This window comes from Tachysurus fulvidraco, chromosome 10 (genome assembly GCF_022655615.1).
Source record: "Tachysurus fulvidraco isolate hzauxx_2018 chromosome 10, HZAU_PFXX_2.0, whole genome shotgun sequence".
Classification (NCBI taxonomy): domain Eukaryota; kingdom Metazoa; phylum Chordata; class Actinopteri; order Siluriformes; family Bagridae; genus Tachysurus; species Tachysurus fulvidraco.
In genome coordinates this window covers 2,834,288-2,843,470 of record NC_062527.1, presented here as the reverse complement: position 1 = coordinate 2,843,470, position 9,183 = coordinate 2,834,288, and the positions used below count along the sequence as shown (strand labels likewise).

At 33.6% G+C, this 9,183-nt stretch overlaps 1 long non-coding RNA gene across 6 annotated transcripts in view; it reads left to right on the top strand.

Moving 5' to 3' along the window:
• The window catches only part of LOC113653890, a 16,998-nt gene extending 8,462 nt beyond the window's left edge, over window positions 1–8,536 (top strand). For 2 of the 6 annotated variants that reach the window (XR_007144187.1, XR_007144185.1), the window contains 5 exons: window positions 580–658; window positions 1,876–1,952; window positions 5,363–5,520; window positions 7,004–7,066; window positions 7,411–8,536. This is a non-coding gene — a long non-coding RNA (uncharacterized LOC113653890). Of the gene's footprint in view, window positions 1–579; window positions 659–1,875; window positions 1,953–3,254; window positions 3,343–5,362; window positions 5,521–7,003; window positions 7,184–7,410 lie in introns of all 6 variants that reach the window. The other 4 variants (XR_007144186.1, XR_007144184.1, XR_007144188.1 and 1 more) reach the window with 4 other exon arrangements.
• The last annotated feature ends 647 nt before the right edge of the window (window positions 8,537–9,183 follow it).

Genomic DNA, 9,183 nt, shown 5'->3' with positions numbered 1-9,183 from the left:
TCCACACTATATCAGTTTAGTGAGGGTCCAGTTCTCTGAAGTATTAGGCAGGAACGTGGTGCTCTACACTGCTCTCATCATTCATTCATTCATTCATTCATTCATTCATTCATTCATTCATTCATTCATTCATGCATTCATGCATTTATTCACCTGCTATAACCACTTTATCCTGATCATGGATGCTGTGGATTCCAGGAGCACTGAGTGAGAACTGAGTCCATTGTAGAGAAACGTGCAAACATTCTCACACTCATTCACATCTTGTGGTAATTTCAGGTTGCCATGTTTTTTGGTAGTTGGTAGAAAACTGGATTACCTGGAGGAAACCCACACATACATGGGAAGAACAAGTGAAACTCTGCATTGACAGTCACCTGAACTTAGAACTGACCTGGATCTGTGAGACAGCAAACCGTGCTGCCTGCTTGCAAACCTCTTCAGGAAACAACATAATAGCTTTATATTAATAGAAAAAAAACATGTATATGATATTCAACAGAGAAAAGTTGAATGCAATAAATTTGTCTCTCTAATAATGTTTCTACCCTCAATCTCTCTTCACTGTCTTTTTTCAAGATGGTGAAACCTGGTCTGTAGATCCACAGAGCCATCCGAGGTACCATCTCCAACATGTGGCTTCCATCATCTGTAAATGGTAGCGTAGCTTTCATTATATCAATCCTAAATTACAAATATTTTGACTTCATATATATTTGTGGTTTTTGAGACATATTCCTTGTTCAACTCAATATAAGTTTTCATGCTCATATTTTGATATTAATTCTGTGATAATTATTTTTATATACAATCTAAACATTGACACAGGGGAAACACAGTTATCTAAATTTATTCCACTGTCCCCTGACTCGCAGACTAAGACAGTAGTTTGCGCTATAAAGTATGGAATGATTTTCTGTTTATGAAGCGGGCTAGTATTAGTTCCTATCACTAAAAAGGAAGCTAATAGCTATGACTAGAGGAAGTTAAAGTGTTCTTTACAAGTTTGAACAGATGAGTCAGGGAAGGTGCGATGGATGAGTCAGAAACTCGGTGACTTTGGAAACGTAGACTTATGAGGGGGTCCTGTGACTGGATCTGGTGCATTTTTTTTATAGACTTTTCAAAATAAATGTGTCAGTATACAATGCAATTTTAAAACAAATGTAACATCTTATATGTTATATTGTATGATTAGTACAAGCGCATCTGGTTAACTCCTCATGTCTCAAAGAGTTTTCCTTGCCAAGGTCTGGCTTATTTATTAGAGGATTTTCATCAAAGCAATGTATATTATTAAAAGCACTGTACAAATAAAATGTCATTGATTATATTAATATATAATGATTTCAATTCTAGATGCCATAGATGCCAAATTACACTAAATGTTATACTACATACTCAAGTGCAATAATATGTTCTCATATACAAGAAACGTTTTTAAAAAACATGTTTGCCATAGAATTTTCAGAACCGTGATATAAATATATTTCTTTATGCTATTAATTCTTAATAAGTAAAGAGTGAATAAATTTAACAGTTATTATTAGATTAGTGATTAGTGATTAGTGTCATGGTAGTGTTGCATAAGCAGGCAGATAAACAGTAGTAGTAGTAGTGAATGTGCCAAAAGCATAATATAATAAGTATCAGTAAATATGATTAAATATATACACATATATCTCTAAATCAGTGTTTTTGGATTTAAAGGATATATATCTGCATAGTCATATAATAGGTGCATATAAATTTATTAAGTGGGCATGCATACATTTGTATGCCTTTATTCAGATTTGTATTAATTTTCACGGGTCAGCTGTAGGACATTCCTGAGTGCCAAGCATTCTGTCTTAGTGCCATATCATATTTCTACAGAGAGCAAGACAGATGAAGGGAAGATATGGACACGTGCTGAGCTCCAGAATGAAGTGGAGTGGAATCAGTCAACACAGGTAGGTATAACCTGCACCCCATTTACCTGCAGAGAAAAAATAAAATAGTATTTGAAATGCTGAACTTATTTTAGTTTCATTTGTACTGTATGGCTGTGTGCACTCTCTGTCTATGTTTATCCTTTGCTAATAGTATTATTTTACTTTAAAATGAATAAAGCAAATTCTAGTCTAGTAAATAAAGTCAGAAGATTTTAGTCTCTGCTTCACCTATTAAAACGGACAACGGCTCTTACTTTAGCATGACCTTTATATTCAGTCAACAAAATATGCATATACTGTATGCCCTAAAACGTATTAAATAGCACAGTGTATTTCCTAAAATGACTCTGAACATAAAGAAAAAGGCTATAGATGATACAACAATATCAAATAAATAGAGAATGTAAAGGACAACAGACAAAAAAAGGGCCCCATAGTTCTAAAATGAGCCAATTTTTTATGTCAGTAACATAATTCAAAGTCCATCCATTTTAAATTCACATTCAATTAATTTTCCTGTTAATTAACTACATTCAACAGACTCTGTTTTGGTTTCAAGCCTTTCCTCAGTTATTTCTTCAGTGTTAGCATATGGCCTGACTTCTAAACTACAGTGCACAGAGATTATCTGACACTTGAATTCAGCAATTCACATTTTCATATTTAAGAGACTATTAAGATGCTTTTTGTTTTTAAAAAATAATTAGAAATATTTTACAAGGGATTACGGCTACATTGCGGAAGCATTTATCGCTGGTTAGTCGTTAGGCTTTAAAAAAAACAAAACATTGTTTTAAAAATGTTTGTCCAAAAGAAATTTTGAAAGAACATTCGGAACTATTTTGTAGATCTATAGAAAGTTTTTGTACAGGGGGCCGTGCAGGAGGATTATAAAGTGTGGTAGTTGAAGACAGCTATATAGAAAATAGTGATGAGAAGCAACATGTGTAAATTCACCTATTTTAATTAAAGAAAGTAGTACAATAGCTGTATAATATATTATATACAGTCATTTCTGTGTTAGAAATTGTTTGTCATGGGTTGTAATTGAATTTGTCAAGAAGTGGTTTGGAAAATATCTCTGCAAGACTTCTATATCAATATATATAATTTATATATCTTATACTATATTTCATGTCTTAGCCATGAAGCAAATCCTGTTTTAATTTGATGTTATAACCTTATGTCCGGTTTTAATGCCAGGTGTATATTCCTAAAAGCTAATCGAAGAATTAAATTAGATGGCGTATATAAAAGTGCTTATATGCAGTATATATCTAATGGTGTTGGATACAAATTCTTTACTTTTATTTGAGGCAGATTCATGCTAAATAGAGATCGTTTTGCTGTGGACTGACTGTTAGTGAGACGGATGAAGAAAGAACGATCATCGTGAGCGGCCATTTTAGTGAGCATGTGTGCTGCACGGAGACGTATGTGTGCATGCCTGTGGAGTAGAGTGTGACTTTAGTAAGAACTAGTGATGTAAATGTATACTTCTTTTATGTGTAGAATCGGATCAGTCGTATTTGTGGAACTTTTCAGTACATTTGTTTGAATAAAAGCTTGTCTTTAGTGTGTGTGTGTGTGTGTGTGTGTGTGTGTGTGTGTGTGTGTGTGTGTGTGTGTGTGTGTGTGTGTGTGTGTGTGTGTGTATTTGTATTTATGTTTGTGTGTATAATTTTAGACATGACAATTTTGATTGGTGCGTGTTTTACTTCAAGGACAGACATGATGAGTAGCAGGTACATTTGGCAGAGTTCTACTAGTTTATGTATCACATGAAAATACAGAATTACTATTCTCTTTACATTATCCCAAATAATAATTTAAAATCTTTCAAATACTTTTGTAGATGTGCCTATAAAGTGCCTATAATGTACCAAGGAGTGAAATTTAAATAGTATTTAAGGTCTCTGACCACAACATCGTCTCAATGTGTGCACAATTATTAAATTATTATCAGGATAACTATATAATAAGTGTGTTGTCTCGTGATAACTTTGAGTTTGTATCTGAGATAAAAATCTGTCTTCAAATAAGGTTTTAGAACTATTACCTGTGGAAGGGTGTCTTTATCTTAAAGACCTGACTACACTCACTGATCCAAATATCGAGTTAGTTCTCTGTTATTATTTTGCAAAATAATAATTATTATTCTAATAAATTAAAAATATAGAATAATATTGTTTTATATATTTACATATGTAAAAAAAAACTGTGTGCATTATAGTATATATTGTAATACAGCTTGTCAATAAAGGAAGTAAATTATCACAATTACGTTTACATGCAAATGCATATGATAGTTATTACTGTTAAAAAAAAAACATGTGTCCATGCGTACCGCTTGTTGGTGTGTGTGAGTGATACAGAGGGAGGACATAGATCCTAGTGCATGTGTGTGTGTGTGTGTGTGTGTGTGTGTGTGTGTGTGTGTGTGTGTGTGTGTGTGTGTGTGTGTGTGTGCGTGTGTCTGTGTCTGTGTGTGACTCTGTGTGTGTGTGTGTGTGTGTGTGTGTGTGTGTGTGTGTGTGTGTGTGTGTGTGTGTGTGTGTGTGTGTGTGTGTGTGTGTGTGTGCGTGTGTCTGTGTCTGTGTGTGTGTGTGTGTGTGTGTGTGTGTGTGTGTGTGTGTGTGTGTGTGTGTGTGTAAATATATACTTTAAGGGCTAAATACATGTGTTAAAGGAGTAGAACTATTGAATGGATTCGAATGGTTTCTTTAAAACAAGTCCAAACTTGCACATGGAAGCATTAATGATACATTATGACTCATTATTATAAATCATATTTTTTATCTCCCCCTAACAGGGAGATCTGGCACTGAGGTGGTTCAGACACAAGAATAGTGCTTTTACGTTTTTAGCGCGCAACAATAAATGAAATGCATATTTTATGCTAAAGTGTTTTTTTGTGTCACAGCCCTGTTTTTATTCTCTAAATCTAAATTTATTTCAATCTGAGTCAAATAAATACAATTTAACAGTTTAGGTTTAATCTGGTTCATGATGCCTCAAAGTTTAGACAGAAAATATCTTTTAAATATAGTAAAAAGTATTTGCAGTATTTATCTGTTTCTTTATTCTTTTGATTTCATGCAGTTTACCACCCAACTGTGAGCTCACGTCATTCCACATTATTTTTTGTTTGGTATTTTGTTGCTTCCATTTTAAAGCGTCAATAGCGTGAATGTCTTTCTAAAGTAAAGTAAGTGTTAAAATCGTTCTATTTAAGCAGAAAGTTCTGTGTTCTGTTCTTTTCGTGTACACTTCTATAGTGCATGTGCATGTCTGTATAGTATGTATTAAAAAGTGAAAACATTACATTTATATGCCTCTTTTGTCCTAAACAAAATCTAAAGAGTCATGTGGTTGTATGAAAATTGAGACATCTTGTTTTTTATGTGTTCTTGTTCATGTTTTTGCAGGAAGCAATTTAAGAAAATCCATAAGAAGTTGGATCTGCCTTGTGCAGTCTGTTTATCTCAGTTCCATATGTCAAGAGGCCATTTCTTCAGCTTAATCAAAGAACAACATGACATCTGAGTTTTAACAGATATTTACACTTCTGTTCCTAAAAGCTCTGGTAATGCATGGATTTCTCTAATTGGTAATTGGTGGACAAAGTAGTTTTGATCATTTTATAGTCATTTGATCGTGTTTATTGCCGTGTCAGTTCAGAGGCCCTAATGGGGTTAATTTAAATTTATTTTAGGGTTTTGTTTCTTTTTCTTTCTCACGCATCTATATCTGTTGATAGGTGACAGTTTTACACACACTGCCATTATTTGAATCTGTCAAAATTGTGTTGTACTACAAACAGTTCTAAAGGGGCTCTGATTAAAAAGTGTATTGATAGAACAGTGTGTTTGTGGGATTATATGGTAGATAACATGGGCACCATGAGCAGCCATTTCAATAAAAGGAGAATGGCAGACGTTACTGTTATTAAATGTGATGGAGATATTGGTATGTTAAAGTATATGTTGGAGCATGCAGGTGTGCATTTATTTATATATATATATATATATATATATATATATATATATATATATATATATATATATATATATATATATATATATATATATAGTGAGTATTAGTGTGTGTGGAAGTGTGCCTGGGTTTGTCTGTCAGCCTTGGTCTTAGTTTGTGTCTGTGCCTTAGTGTCTGTACTTGTTGTAGCATCACTGGCAAAGTTTGGAGATGAAAGTGTTGATAATGTGTAGTATTTAAAATATTATAGAAAGTTATCTCTTACAGAATATTATTTAAAGTGCATTTTACTTGATATTTTACTTTTACTGGAGCAAAACTGACTCTCATGATGTAGAAATATGTGTATTTACAATGCTGACTTTCTCATTGTCCAGAGCAGATTTGTGAAATTGGGTGTTTTTTTCAGCTGGTTGTTTGCAGTGTTTATAAACAAAAATGGCATGACGGAGTGTTCAGTGTTTCTTTGTGATCTTTGTGGCCTGAATGTGTATGACGTTTGATGTATTTGTATTTTGCATGAGAAGATGTAGTGTATATGCTGGTTATCATGACTCAGAATGTATACCGCAATACAAGGAAGCTATAAGGTGCATATAGAATATCAGGGAAAGATATTTTTTTTAAATGTAACTGCAGTTTTATGTGTAAAATGCAATGTCCTATACATTATGCATAAAATGTAAAATCATGAGATAATGTTACTGCTTGTAAGGAAAATTAAATACAAGAGAGAGGGAAATATTATTTTAAATATTATTGAAATCTGTCGACGTGCTTAAAGAGGACATGCAGTGTCCGGTGTGTGTGTGTGTGTGTGTATGTGTGTGTGTGTGTGTGCATGTGTGTGTGTGTGTGTGTGTGTGTGTGTGTGTGTGTGTGTGTGTGTGTGTGTGTGTGTGTGTGTGTGTGTGTGTGTGTGTGTGTGTGTGTGTGTGTGTGTGTGTGTGTGTGTGTGTGTGCATATGTATCTGTCATTTTTGTGTGCAGATATAACATAAATGTCTATTATTTGCTAGTGTTATCTATATCTATTAGTTTGTATGTGGGTTTTTTTTTCATGTATAATGAAGGCCATGCTGAACAAAATCCAGTGGTTGTGTTTTTGCAGAAACCTAAAATGAGGATATATGCAGGTACGTCCTGCATTATATGGATCAGGAGCCTCTGGCTCTATACAGTATATCATTTTGTCACTCCAAACAGCTGTGCTATGACAACATGACTGTAGAGAAGCACTTAAAATGTAATAGGTACAGAGTTATTTATAACCCTAAATGTTAAACATTTGCAGTCTCGAGTGTATAATGTGATGTTTACATTATGTGATGAAATGTGAAATTATAAGCAGATAATTAGGCTGTGTTTTGTTTGCTTGTTTTATTCTTGGAATGAGATATTATAATTTTTAAATCTAAGATTTGTTAAGCTGTAAATAGCAGACAACATATTTTGACTTTTCAACTTTTCATCTGTACAGATGACCGTCTTGAACACGTGCAAATGGATATGGATAACTGTCTTGAACACGTGCAAATGGATATGGATAACTGTCTTGAACACGTGCATATGGATATGGATAACTGTCTTGAACACGTGCATATGGATATGGATAACTGTTTTGAACACGTGCATATGGATATGGATAACTGCGCTGAAATTCACATAGGATTATTCTATACACGTCGAATGAAGCTGGTTAATTAAGGACAACTTTGACCCCCTTAAGGTATTTGCGTCTCTGTCTCTATAGGACTTGCTTTAGGAGCAGTTTGTAGACATTGAGAACGTTGCCATTTCCCGTCGTTTCTTGATACACATTATACGTGCGAAAATGTATAAAATATATGAAAAAAAGGCAACAAAAAAAGTAATGAAAAACAGAATAAAAAATGTGTTCAATTAAATTCTGAAGGATGGAGTTAAAGATTTGACCCTCGGAGTTTGGCTTGTTAGAGCACGTTTGTCTGTACAGGGACAAGGGGGGATACTGGAAGGTCTCACACGTTGTTCTACACAATATTGTTGGTGAAAACGTGTAAATAATTGTGGTATCTTTTTCTCTTTAAAAAAAGATGTAATGTCTGCAAATGTGTTTTGTAAGAGTTGAATACGTGGCTTTTCGTATGAAAACGTATAGTCTAGTAGTCACGTGTTTTGTTTCTGAGATATTGAGGCGCAGCAAAACAAATATTAGGTTGAAACTCACACAGTGTTTTGTAGGGTTACACGTCCAAGATCAAATACAAGACGTGGTGTAAGAATATTACTGAGAGACACGTAGACAATTAAAAATGTTATGCACAAAGCAGTCAGAAGCAGTAGAAAAATGAGAGCTGTGAAAACATCAATATTGCAGGTGAGGTGAGAAAGATTCAGGGCGAGTATGTATATGTGCATGTCTCTTTCTTAAAATACTGAATATCAGTGATTTTATTTAACATAAAAATAAACAAGCGGCAACCTAGAAAAAGGCCACGTCTGTATGGACAAGTCTGTGTGTCTGGACAAGTCTGTGTGTCTGAACACACACTGGTCCATGATGTGATCCGAAACAGCTGCAGTATCAGTGTTTCTTTCAATATCATATATATATATATATATATATATATATATATATATATATATATATATATATATATATATATATATATATAGAGAGAGAGAGAGAGAGAGAGAGAGAGAGAGAGAGAGAGATACCATGCATCAATATACTTTATGATATACAACTGAAATGCTGTAACGAACCTGGTAACTAAGATGGTGCTGTAATAATTTCTTTATCTCTTACATTTGCAAAGCTGAGAAAAAAAAGTTGTAGCCAAATCGAGCACCGTACGTGATAATGTCCTGTTTGTTGGAGGGTGTGTATAACATAATCGGATCATATATGTTATGTATTTTAAGTTTTTGTTGTTTTATTTTGACAATTAAATTGTATTACTTCTTATTGTTTATTATCTTTATTGCTTCTTCTGTTATATTGTTTTAGCTGAAATAAATAAAGCTCTTATCTAATTGTGCACAGTGCTGCTTGTATTATTCACTTGTGACTCACTGTGTTAAGTCAGGGTTTGAATCAGCAGGTATTTTCCTACTGAACTATTTGACCTGCTTTTGGGGCAAAAACAGAATGTTAAAATAACTGTGAATTTCTTCTGAAATAAAAGATATAATTTGAACAATAAAATAATTTAGTAGAATAAAACTTTACATTTTTTGAACTAAGCACTATGTAAGAAATACGTTTCCT